Source organism: Uloborus diversus, chromosome 5 (genome assembly GCF_026930045.1).
Source record: "Uloborus diversus isolate 005 chromosome 5, Udiv.v.3.1, whole genome shotgun sequence".
NCBI classification, from domain to species: Eukaryota; Metazoa; Arthropoda; class Arachnida; order Araneae; family Uloboridae; genus Uloborus; species Uloborus diversus.
In genome coordinates this window covers 180,538,407-180,551,512 of record NC_072735.1, presented here as the reverse complement: position 1 = coordinate 180,551,512, position 13,106 = coordinate 180,538,407, and positions in this window count along the sequence as shown.

The following is a 13,106-nucleotide window of genomic DNA, read 5'->3' as shown; positions in this document are numbered from 1 at the left end:
GAATCATAATTTGTTTCCGAAATCGAAAAACCTTCTATAGCACTAGCAGCATTTCCGCTCAAATAACTTTTCAAATAGTTGAATTTTTCGACTTTTGAAAGTGTTGTGTTCTTGTGAATAGTTACTTCGAAAGAATTCCAAAAATTTATTCAATCACCGTAATCACCGTTGAATTTTTGGATGGAAGTTTTAGGTAACCGTACGTTACTTTGTGTTTGGTTTCGAATTTCATCGATAAGAGAGGAATTATTTGATACGTTATTAATGGACGTTTTATTTTCATTTCGCTGCTCTAATTTCTTAAAATAACGATTTATCCGACATTTCGTCAAAGTTATTTTATCTTTATAATTCATGGAAGTTTCTATATCAGAATCTAAATTCTTCTCGTCTTCTATCAAAATTTGTATTTTTCATCTAAGTTATCAAGTTCCATCTCCTTGCTATTTAACAGTTCTAAACAATTTTCTAGTTCTTCATTTTGCTCTTCTTCTATGTATTTATCAACATTTTTTACGATTACCGTAGTAGAAGAGCGAAGAACAGTTCTTTTTTGTATAAATGATTTTGGTTCCATTTTCAATGATTTTCAACAATGTAAATGATTCAAAAGTTCCTACCTTTTGCAGTCTTCGCATAAAAATGCTATCCAAATGAGATTCACTTACTAAAAGTTCACTGTTCATCTTTCCGATGCCGATGCACCATGTGGGAAAAAATGTGCAAATTCTATGTCGATCCGGTGGTTCAGTGATAGGTTCAAATTATCACGACTCGAAGTGAACTTAACATGTTTATTGAAGACTATGTACATATTTACATATTGGTGATTAAACCAAATCATTTATTCTAAACAGCGAATTACTCGCTTCCACGGAGCTTGCGCTCGTGTTACGAATTCTATACATCTCTTCCACTGTCAAAGTTGCCACTAAATTTTTCCATAATCAACTTACTTAATTCAATAAGCGCTTGCAGCGCTCTCTATTGGAATAATAGTTGGGAAGGAGCATAGAGCTTAGGTTTCTCTACAGACCCAGAAAATACTTGCATTTTCCCAACATTTATTTTTCAATTTTTTAAACTGTCAGATTTTTCAAGCAAGGCGTGGTCTTGATGACGTCACAAATGATGCACTTTGCCGCAGCAGCTTAAGTTTAGCCATTTTGGATCGGATTTTTCATTGTTGCGCTGCTAGGGTTATCAGAGCAAAGTTTCGGGTTTCGCCAAATTTGCTTAAAATAATACTTTATTCAATAAACAGTTCATGTGCCCCTAATAATCGCTCTCAGTAAACAATCTCCAAACGCGATTACTCGTCAGAAAAGACAACCACTCAAACACCCGCTCCTAGCCGCATCTTTCTTCAGCGTTTCCACGTTATGATAAGAAGCGAATTAAAGTTGCGCTCTACGCTTGCTATCAACCATATCGTTGCCAATACAAGTGAGTAAAGATGCGAATTAAATATTTTGCTCTGTGATTGGCAACACTGAATGGCATTTCATCATTCACACGACAGAAGCGTAAACAATGAAAGCGCACCGATTTAAGTAAATTAAATTAAGTAGTTTAAAAAAAATCAGTTGACGTGGAATCACTGATATAACATTATGCACATTTAACCGCATCTTTTGATCTTTTGCTATTGTCTAACAAACCTGTGATTTTTTTCCCCTTGTTTTTTTTTTTTTTTTTTTTTTTAAATTTTGTATTTATGCTTTTACTTTTGAGCCAAATTTAAAAAATTTGTTTATTTATAAAACTTTATTACTAAGTAGTGTATATGCAAATTCTACTGTAATTATGAACTCAATCTCTTGCCCAATTGCAATCCTCTTCCTAAAATATAGCATTGATTTATAATCATTATAAAGTCAAACATAACCAAAGATGCATGTGAATAGTCACAAAGTTATATCAGAGTGATTCCACGTCAATTGACCTAAATTTTTAAAACTGTCCCTGCTCGATCATCCCCGAATGAGATGAAATTTTGTTTTTATATACAAATTTTCAGCTTCCGAGATCCGAATCCTGGTGATCTAGGATCTCCAAAATATGGTGCTCCAAAATGGCGGATCAGCTTTGTGAGAAGAATTGCCATGTTGTGATCAAGGTTACAGAAAATTTTATTGCACTGGAAGTATGAAATTTTGGGAGCTTAAAGTACATTTGGCTGTTGATTCGTTCTAGTATTTATGTGAGTTTGAGCTCGTAAGATTTTTAGTAGCATGCCTATAAACTCGTGAAAAAACGCTCTTTTGTACTGAAATCATCATTTTTGACACCGTTTAATTAAGTAATATGATTAAATCTCATGTTTTCTGACATGAGTCTAAAACTTCACCACGTAGAGTATAATTATAGCTCTTGCTCAAAGTTATTGACTCAGTCGTTATAGAGTAATTGACCTAAAACTTTGATTCTTGTTGCTTCAAATTATCAACTTTGAGACCGCGTAATTAAAAAAGTTGATTAGTTGCCATGGGTTTCTAAACTGGACCTTAAACTACACCACTCGGACTAGAACTACAGCTGTGTCCCAAAGTTGTTGACCCGTCGCGATCAAAGATATTGACCTCTAAACTTGGCCATTTTTAAAAATAATCGACTTTGAGACAGTTTAACTACTCAAGTCAAGGCAAACGAACGCTATTTTATATTTTTCTTAGTACGATACTCTGGTGATTAATTAATCATATACAAATTTTGGAGGGTTACTCACGGCTTTAGCAGATATCCGAGCCAAAACAAGGCAAAAAAGGTTTAAAAAATTGCATCTCGCATTGCTTTTGAAGCAAAGCAAACATATATTTAGCTCTTTTTTCTCACGACCCTAAACTTTGACCTCCACTCGAGGGTCAACAAGTCAAATTAGAGAGGAAAGAAGCTTCACTTTTTCTTATCACAATACTAGTAAAATATCCTGAACATTTCAGGAAAATTGAAGGTGTCAACTATCAGGTCCCCATTCACTATGTCTAGCTTAAAAAAAAGAAAAAAAAAAGACTCTTAAAAGCAAATTCGTAGTCCAGCAACGTGTCAAAGTGTAAACAGTACAATACAACAAAAAAAGAAAAGAAAAAAAGCTAACTCATGACCCTACGTGTAAGTCCTTTAATAATTAAGTGAATTAATTTTTCTCTCGTAGTCACTTATTTCTTCCTCTTTCTTTTATTTTCTTTGTTCTTTCGAAATAAATTTCGAGTAATCTTTGAAATAAATTCGAATTAAAGGAAGTTAACTGCGAGATATTGAAAGTAATTAGCATGGTATTAAAGACAAAGGGGTCGGGACTTGATAAAAACATAGAGTTATAGTAATATTCAAGTTATCCAACTTCGAATTAGCGCGAATACATTGTATTTAGTATTTGATTTTTGGGATCCTATTTTTCTCAAAACAATTTCAAAATTTCATCCAATTTCTTTGAGCCAAATTTCAAATTATTGTTAGCAAAATTACATTCTTGTCTAGATGTGAAAATTGAAAAATATTAGGGCCTTGCTGTCAGCAGGTTATTTAGGAGCACTTTTAATTTAATTTTTTTAATTATTAGTAGACATTTAATCCAAGACTTTCATTCTTTGTAAAAATTGTAAGGTTATCTAAAAGCACTACGTTAAAAGAGAAACGTATCGACACATGGAAAATGTTGCAACGTTGTGTATGTATGTGTATTGTAATTCAAAATAGAAAAAAATAATCTAGGGACGCCGAGAGTCAAGGCGGGCTCTTGGTCAGTTTAGTCGCCGTGCTCCCCTCCTTCTGATAAAACTTTTACAATTTATGCTACTCCGATTCCTACCCGGGCTCCCATCAGTTTGTAAAAAATAATAAGAAAGTAGAGTGCATAATAATTTTTCAAATCGAGTAATATTTAAGTAATTATTATCATTATTTTGTTGAATCAAATATTACTAATTCAAGTAGTCTTCTTTACTAATAATAAAGCTGAATGTCTCTCTGTCCGGAGGATGTCTGGATGTCTGTAGGATATCTGTAGGATGTCTGTAGGATGTCTGTGACGCGCATAGCGCCTAAACCGTTCGGCCGGTTTTCATGAAATTTGGCACGAAGTTAGTATGTAGCATGGGGGTGTGCACCTCGAAGCGATTTTTCGAAAATTCGATGTGGTTCTTTTTTAACCGACTTCAAAAAGGAGGCGGTTATCAGTTCATACCGTATGTATGTTTTTTTTTTTTGTTTGTCCACTCATAGAGTCTTACCTAGTGAACCGATTTTGATGATTCTTTTTTTAATGGATAGGGGATGGCTCAACTTAGGTCCCATTACTTTGTTTGACCATATTTGTTCTTTAGAAAAAAAGTTATGGGCAAAAAAAAGTAAATTTTATGCAATTAAAATGATATTGTAGCGAAGTTCGCACTTTTCATTCGTGGATAACGGTGGCTCAGTGGTAGAATTCTCGCCTCCCACACGAGCGACCCGGGTTCAAATCCCGACTAGGACAAAGTGAATTTTACTAAAATTTTGTTTCTACTGTTTCCCGTATTTTCTCGAATGTTCTATTAATTTCTGTATCTTTCTAAGTCTGGAAAGTTCCAGCACTTTCTCAAGTTGTATATAAGGAGATGTAACGTTCATTCGTGGTTCTGAATAAAGATCTCGAGTTGAGAATAACGAGTATTCGCTTCATTTGGCTTTCACATTGTCTTCGCTATCTTCATCTACGCGACAATATGAAACTCATTGTTATAAAAGTTTGGTGCCATATAACAGTAACATTAATAGTAATTGTAATGATAATTTTGAATAAAGGCTTTTCTAAAGCAATACAGTGATATAGAGCCGAACTTCTTACTAGGTAACTTCTTACTTTTACTGAAATATCTACATTTACACTAAAAAGAATGAAATAAAAAATTTTTGAAAAAACAAAAAATAGAACCGACTTCAAAATTGCTCTAAAAAGTGAAAAATAATTTTATTCTTTAAACACCATCGATAATACTTTTAAACATAATTTTTGAAGTTGGCGCAAAAACAAAAAGTAAAATCCATTGTAACCATGCTTCGTTCATATTTTTATCAAAAAATCATCCAAAGTTAGGAACGAAACAGTTATATCGTTACTCAAATATGCTGTCATCAATGCGTAATGCATGTGGTAGTTAAGAAACTGGACCTGGTAAAATTTATACTTGTAGTTGAGTTATGGCTGTGAATGATTTTATCGATCGTTTTTGCGCCAACTTCAAAAATTATGTTTAAAAGTATTATCGATGGTGTTTAAAGAATAAAATTATTTTTCACTTTTTAGAGCAATTTTGAAGTCGGTTCTATTTTTTTTATTCCAATTTTAAGAAAAAAAAAACTATCATAAATTACGAAATTATCATAACGTGTAACCGTAACATGGGCACAAGCCAATTGGCGAGATACGAAATTATCATAACGTGGAACCGTAACATGAGTACAAGCCAATTGACGAGAAAATTCACAATACATTATTTGTAAATACAGGCGAACCAAAAGACCTTTTAATTTTTCTATTACGGGCGAAGCCGTGCGGGTACCACTAGTTTATAATAAAACTTGCGTTGAAACTGTATTTTTACTTTTAGCAGTAAATTTGAGTCTTGAGAAAGAAGTGGAAATTTTTTACTTTTTTTTTCAGGGGGGGGGGGGCGATAAAGACTACAAGGTAGATGATATTAACAGAAGAAAAGATTGATAAACAACCAAAAGGAGAATTGGTAACCTAAATAAAAAGAACTATTTAGAAACGTGCATGCACATTTAAATTAGACTGTTGGGATAATCAAATTTTAGCAGAAACAAATAAATACTGCACTGAATATTAGTAGGTCTCAATTAATATTCAAAATGTTAATAACAAAAAAATTATCGTTTAATAATAGCAAAAATATTTTTTTACTTGCAACAAAATATTACAATTTGAGTATCAATTTTTGAAAATTGCTTGTATTATCATGTTCTTTAATTTTCAGAGATAATTTTTTCTCAACTAAAAGACTATAGGTGGTACTACATAGTTACAATATTACTAAATAGGTGGCACTAAAAGCAGAGTTAATATTTCACCATTTAACTTTGCCCTACATTCTCTGCCTAGTTGTGCGATAATATCTTTCTTTTTAAATATATTTGATTTTCATTTTCAGAAAAATTATCATCGAACTGGTAGAGTAAACCATTACAGTTTTCCCTATTTTGGGGAATTTCCCTGAGAAAAAAAATTGTGTCGGTAAAACGGGGGGGGGGGGGGGGTAAACCAGTTTATTTTCCTTTGTTAAAACTGAATTGTTAGAACAATATTGTTTTTCGTTTTTATAAGTTAATTCTGAAATGCAACAATGCAATTTTATGAATAACGACAATTGAAGTCGTAATATTGTTGAAAAAGTACATTTTATTCTCTGCTACTTAAAAGCTAGTTACAAGCTGGAAAATTTTTATTTGTGATTAATATTCGAGCTCTTGAGATCAACTTAAAATGGCGACTAGTTTTATTCGTCTTCTTTTTACTATTTCATTCTATTGCTTTCTTGGAGCTGTATTGGCCAACTTCATTGGATACCAAGATTTGTCTGAGTTTCTCTATTGGGTTTCGACCTTACTTTTAGTGCATGCATGGGATTGCTGGATGAAATACCTTCAAGTGCTTCACATGAAGCCTATTTCCTGTAAAAATGTGGTCACACAAACTCCTCCACCTATACCGCCTAGAAAACCGGCGACTATTAAAAAAACAAATACGGCCACACAAACTCCTCCGCCTATTCCGCCCAGAAAACCGGCGGCTACTAAAAATAAAAATATGGCCACACAAACTCCTCCACCTGTACCGCCTAGAAAACGGGCGACTATTAAAAGCACAAATATGGCCACACAAACTCCTCCACCTATTCCGCCTAGAAAACGGGCGGCTACTAAAAATAAAAATGTTACCACACAAATTCCTCCTCCTATACCGCCTAGAAAACGGGTGGCTACTAAAAAACATTAAACAGAAGTTGCAAATTCGTTCAAAATCAAACTTAACTGTGACTGTATATAGTGTACATAGTTTTGACTTTCGTTGTCGATGTATATATGTATATATTTTCAATTATTTGATGACTTTATAAGTGACTTTTTTGAAAGTTTTGATGAATTTTGATGATTTGTTGATAAAAAAAAAAGATTATTTCGTTAATTGTATAAATGTTGGTTGATTACCAAAAACTGTAAATAATGTAAGAAGATTTATATTTTGACATATATTGTGACTAAAAATGAACTTACTAATATAAATGTGACTAAACAGTGACTTATAATGAAAACAAAATTATGTCTCTGCTAATCCTCGTTGACGATTGATCACCCGAGAGGACGATGACGACGAGTCCCCAATTGGTGAGAATGATGACTTATTCACAAATAATGACTGGTGACCTAATGTGTACTAATAATGACTATGACTACTTCGGACTTGCTAGTGATAGAATACCCACGATTGGACTCTTACGGTTGAATTTCTACGGCTAAACTGAAAGATTTTTGTGTCTTCAATGCTTGATATCTTGCCTTGCTCTCCTATTTGTGCTGCCTTTTTATACGATAATGACGGATCCGAAATGACGAGAATGATGATTTAGTCACGAAGGATGACCAATGATAACTATGCTCCGATAACGACTATGACTGCTACTGACTACCGACGGTTGGACTACCAAGGTTGAATTATCACTTTTGGACTTAAAGTTTATTGCTTCTTCGCGTCTTCAAAGCTCTTTTTCCCTTTCCTAGCACTCCAGTATGTGCTGCCTTTTTGTACGATGACTGTTAGCCTAATTTCGTAACCAATATCAACCATATTTCAAAACCAAGAAAAGCAATTAATTCATATCACAAAGAAAAAAATGCCTGTGATGAATTTTTACATTTAATGCAAGTTTGACTACCTCACGTGACTGTTTTGCTTATTCAAACTCAATAATACATATTTAAAAAGAAATTTGTTAAATTGATATCCAATAAAAATTGTAAAATTTATAGTTATAATTGTAATACAAAGCGCTCCAAATAAACTAGTTACTAATAATAAAGCTGAAAGTCTCTCTGTCCGGAGGATGTCTGGATGTCTGTAGGATGTCTGTGACGCGCATAGCGCCTAAACCGTTCGGCCGATTTTCATGAAATTTGGCACAAAGTTAGTTTGTAGCATGGGGGTGTGCAGGGGCGGCATTTCAGCATTTCGTTTGGGGGGTCGAGTTTCTTGAACATGAATTTCCTCAGTACGGTATAAAATAAATATTGGTTAACAGGAAGGAATAATAAAACGGTTTTAATGTTAAGAATAATCGGGCTTGTTAAGAACAATTAAAGTTTTTGCGACCAAAGCTTCAAATTTATTTTGTAACAAGTTATCTCATAAAATATCTCGGTATCAGTTTTTATTTTTTAGTAAAGTTTTAGTCTGCTATTCTTTGGGTCAGGATTAACAGAAAATCTTGTAACTATATTTACTCAAAATCCAGTGTTTTGCTTTTTTTTCCAGTACAGCTAAAGATGAAGGCCTTGCTTGCCACATTTCGCTTCGAACTAATTCTCTAACCTCCTGAGACACAAAAGTCATCTTTAAAATGACTGATCAGATTGAAATAGACTAAAAACAATGGAAGCAAGAAAGTTATGTTAAAAAACACACTTCCTTCAGGTTTCTCTTTAAAATAACCAAGAAAGCTTTTTAAATTGGGCTAGTATTTATTTTGAGTCATTAAAAGGTAAAGTCGTAATTCACAAAAGAATTACTTTTCCTTCATGCTGTAAATTTTTCTTGTAAGTGCTGTGGCGCAGCGAGGGGGAGGGAGTGACCCCCCCCCCCCCGCACAGCCATTGGTTTTAACATAAACGCAAATTTTAATGCACAATGCAGTAGTATGCATATGAAAGGGCTATTTTGATCAAAAAATCCCCTTCCAAACGTATTTTTCATCAAAAAAAAACTCCCTCCAGAAGGTATTTTTGATCAAAAAACCCCCTCCAAAAGGAATTTCTGGCTACGGTAGTGTATAAGTGTAATATTTTCTTTTTCGTTTCTTATAACCAACTTACATAACATTGAACTTAAGACCAAAGAGAAATGTATCTCATCAAATACTGCCTCCATTTCTCGAGAAACTGAATTGATTATTTTGTTCAAAATATTAAATATTTTCACTAAACTTCATGTAAGTTTTGTCACCTCTTCTACATTGGCATACAGTAAAAACTGTTATAAAAAGTTCTGTCACAAAGTTCCACACTTAGTTCAAGCATTAGTGCGAAAATTACAAAGAATTTCAATTGTCAATTCAATAATTAAGATTGAAAATTTTATGATAGAGCATTGTTCAAAAAACGCTCCGCAGGAAATGAAGTAAACAAAAATTCAAACAAAGTCATACATATCAAAATAACATTAGATTTTCTATTATCGAGATGGTCACTTTCCAGTTATTCTTCCAGGGAGATTTTATAGGTTTAACTCTTGAATACCATTTGTGTCACTGAGAGATTGTCAAGTCAAGAGCCTGAAGATATATTTGTTGATGTGAAAGTATCTTCTGATGTGGGAAGTTTTTCAAAAAGAGCATATTTTTACAAAAAAGTTTCTATGAAAGCATATAATATATCAAGTTGCTAAAATCTGTTTCAAGTACAGGGACACAATGAACACTTACTAGCTAAACATTAAATTATAATATGAGCATTAAATTTATGCAAATTGACATGGAGTTTACGCGTAAAAATTGTGCAGTCCCGACACTGTACGGGCATCTCATACAAAATGCACCATGATAGCATAGATTACACAATTTTTAAATATTTAATCCATATGAAGAGATTACTTCTTTAGTTAAGGCAAACCATTATTCTCCATCAGTTTTTTTTCTGTTCTGAAAATGCAGGCAAATGATTTTCTAAGTTATCTAAATTGAATTTACCCTTTTTTTTTTATTATTCTTAGTGAAAATTTTGGGGGTGCGACCGCCCCCTCTTGACCCCCCTATTTGCCGCCCCTGGGGGTGTGCACCTTGAAGCGATTTTTCGAAAATTCCATGTTGTTCTTTTTCTATTCCAATCTTAAAAAAAATACCATAAGATGGACAAGTAAATTACAAAATTATCATAACGTGGAACCGTAAAATGGGTACAAGCCAACTGGCGAGAAAATTCACCATACATTATTTGTAAATATACAGGCGAACCAAAAGACCTTTTGATTTTTCTATTACGGGCAAAGTCGTGCGGGTATCACTAGTAAGTAATAACTGAAAAAAAATGTTGCATCACCAAGATCTGGGATGAGGGTATCAGAATATAAACTTAGTAAATGATCCCGATTTTCTGTTAAGGAATAATACAAAAGCATAAAGAAATTTTTTTCGTTGGAGTAAGTTAAAGGTTTTTTACTTGGGATCTTATACACATTTGTTCATTTCTGTTAAATTACTATCCTTCCAAGGATAAATAGGAATAACGTTAATAACATAGAAGGCAGCTGATGTGAAAAGAGTAGGGGAGGGGGCTTAGGGATGGAATAAACGTTGACTTGACATGGATGGAAAGTTGTTTTATTGCAAATATGTTAATGGCGAGGGTGGAGGCGTTTTTCGCATTGCAATTTAAAAGTGCCTGAAAATTAATTATTCATAATAGTGTCATGTGAATATCAGCTGTGAGGGTCAGTCTTTAATCAGTTTTAGGCACTTTCTACACTATTTGTTTTGATTTTGCTCAGTACATATTTGTATTACATGTTATAGTAATGTTTGGTGAAAATTACATTGATTTACTTTTAATAAATGTATTCATCATAGTTTCTTGTTGAAGGAACACTTAAAAAAAAATTATTTGGAAGATATTTTCTCCGTTGATCAATAGGTTAAATTAAGTTGATTATAAGAAAACTGGCCGAGTGGTCGATTAATCGACTCATCCCTATTATTATCTATGACACGACAACAACATCAATTAAAAGTATGATTTATTTCACTTAAAAATTGAACTCAAAACTTCAGTTAATGACTTTAGTATAAAACTAATGCAGACTAATTTATATTAGTTACATAAAAACTTTATTGGAACCTTATAGCTGTTATCTTTATACATAAAGGGCTAATCTCTGTCCGGATGTCCGGGATAAATTTCAAAACTACTGGAGGGATTTTAACCATTTTTTCACCATAGATAGCTGCATAATCGGGGAACAACTTAGGCTATAATTTATCGCTAAAAAACTTTGTTTAAGAAGGTCGTGATCGAAAACAGTAAATGTCATGTAATTTCCACATCAAATGATTAAAGATTAAACCCATTGTTTCGAAAATTCGTTGCCTAACAACAGCAATATTAAAAGTAATCATAATGTAAATTTTGAATCAAGGCCTCTCTGGAGCAAGCATGACATTGCATTCTTAGGAATTGCATCCTCATCTTTATACATAAAGGGCTAATCTCTGTCCGGATGTCCGGGGTAAATTTCAAAATTACTGGAGGGATTTTAACTATTTTTTCACCATAGATAGCAACATAATCGGGGAACAACTTAGGCTATAATTTATCGCTAAGAATCTTAGTTTAAAAACGGCGTGATCGAAAACTGTGAATGTCATGTAATTTCCACATCAAATGATTAAAGATTAAACCCATTGTTTCGAAAATTCGTTGCCTAACAACAGCAACATTAAAAGTAATTATAATGTAAATTTTGAATCATAGCTTCTCCGGAGCAAACATGAGTCTAAAGTCATTTAAACATTTGGAAACTTACTTTTTGCACACTTAAGTAAAGATAGTAGAGAGCATTTTTTCTGTTTTTTTTTTTTTTTTTTTTGTGTGTGTACTGTTTAAGTAAATAAAGCGCACAGTTTTTTTTTTAGTGATCTTTGTTTTTGTTAGATATATTTTGGAAATTCTTCAAATTTTTATATGCTTCACTTTGCGCTTTCGTTTCTAAATGAATACTCTTTCGTTCTTTATACTTATTGCTGTTTTACTTTTATGAGTAAGGATGAAGCTCAATATTTAATGACGTCAAAGCGGTGTGTTTTGAGTTCTTTCAGTTAAAACAGAAAACAAAAGTAGCGATTGTTTCTCACAATTATTACTGACCCAGGCAACGCCGGGTATTTTTGCTAGTATTAGCATAAATTTGAATTATTGAATTCATAAAAATCGAATTGATTCGTCTCAATAGCCCGGTTGAAAGACACATAACCGATGCTTTACTGTACTTTATTATGTACTACTTTACTGTGCAAATTTTATGAATAGTTACTTGTAATTGGTTTTACAGTAACTTGAAATGAATTACACCACTGTCATTCTCAAGACTTATTAGAAAAATTAAAAAGGAATTCATATCCATGCTTCGATTCATTAGAAATTTGAGGGCTGTGGAGTCGGAGGAAAAATGACCGACTCTGATTCTGAAAGTTCTAGGAGCCTTCGACTCGAATTCCGATTCAGTTACCCAAAAGCAGTCCGACTCTGGCTCCGCACTGGCAGAATAGGGAAGTTGCAACCTATTAAATGTTCATATTTTGGCTATTGGATATTGTTAATTGACCCTCAAAACTAAAAAATTCACCATCGCCGAATTTTAAAACACCGTGGTTGATTTTTAATGAATTTTTAAAAATCCAAGCGCAAAAGTGCGCGCTTCTGAAACGTCACGAGCCTACGTCACAGGGCGCGAATGGGCAGCCTGCCGCCGAAGATCCCTTGTTTTAGCTAGGAACATTTTGAGCGCGCTGATATTTTTATTTTTCAGAAATTCAATAATCCTTTTGAACACACTATGGAGGCCGGATTCGTTAAAGCACAATCTAAATAATCTTCCTCAAGTAACACCAATGAGATATTCAAATATTTTCGAGAGGATGAGAGGTTTAATGTTCCAGAAACGCGAGGAGTTAAATGCGAGGAGAAAGCTTTTTACGTTTCGTCTTCGAAGTCGAATGCGTGACCTTCGCTTCTCCCTTATCGGAAGAGGGGATGACGTCACTTCCTATGCCATTTGACGTCACAAGAACTTGAACTTTAAAAATTAATTTTAAAAAAACTACTTATCGTATCGCAAAATTTTT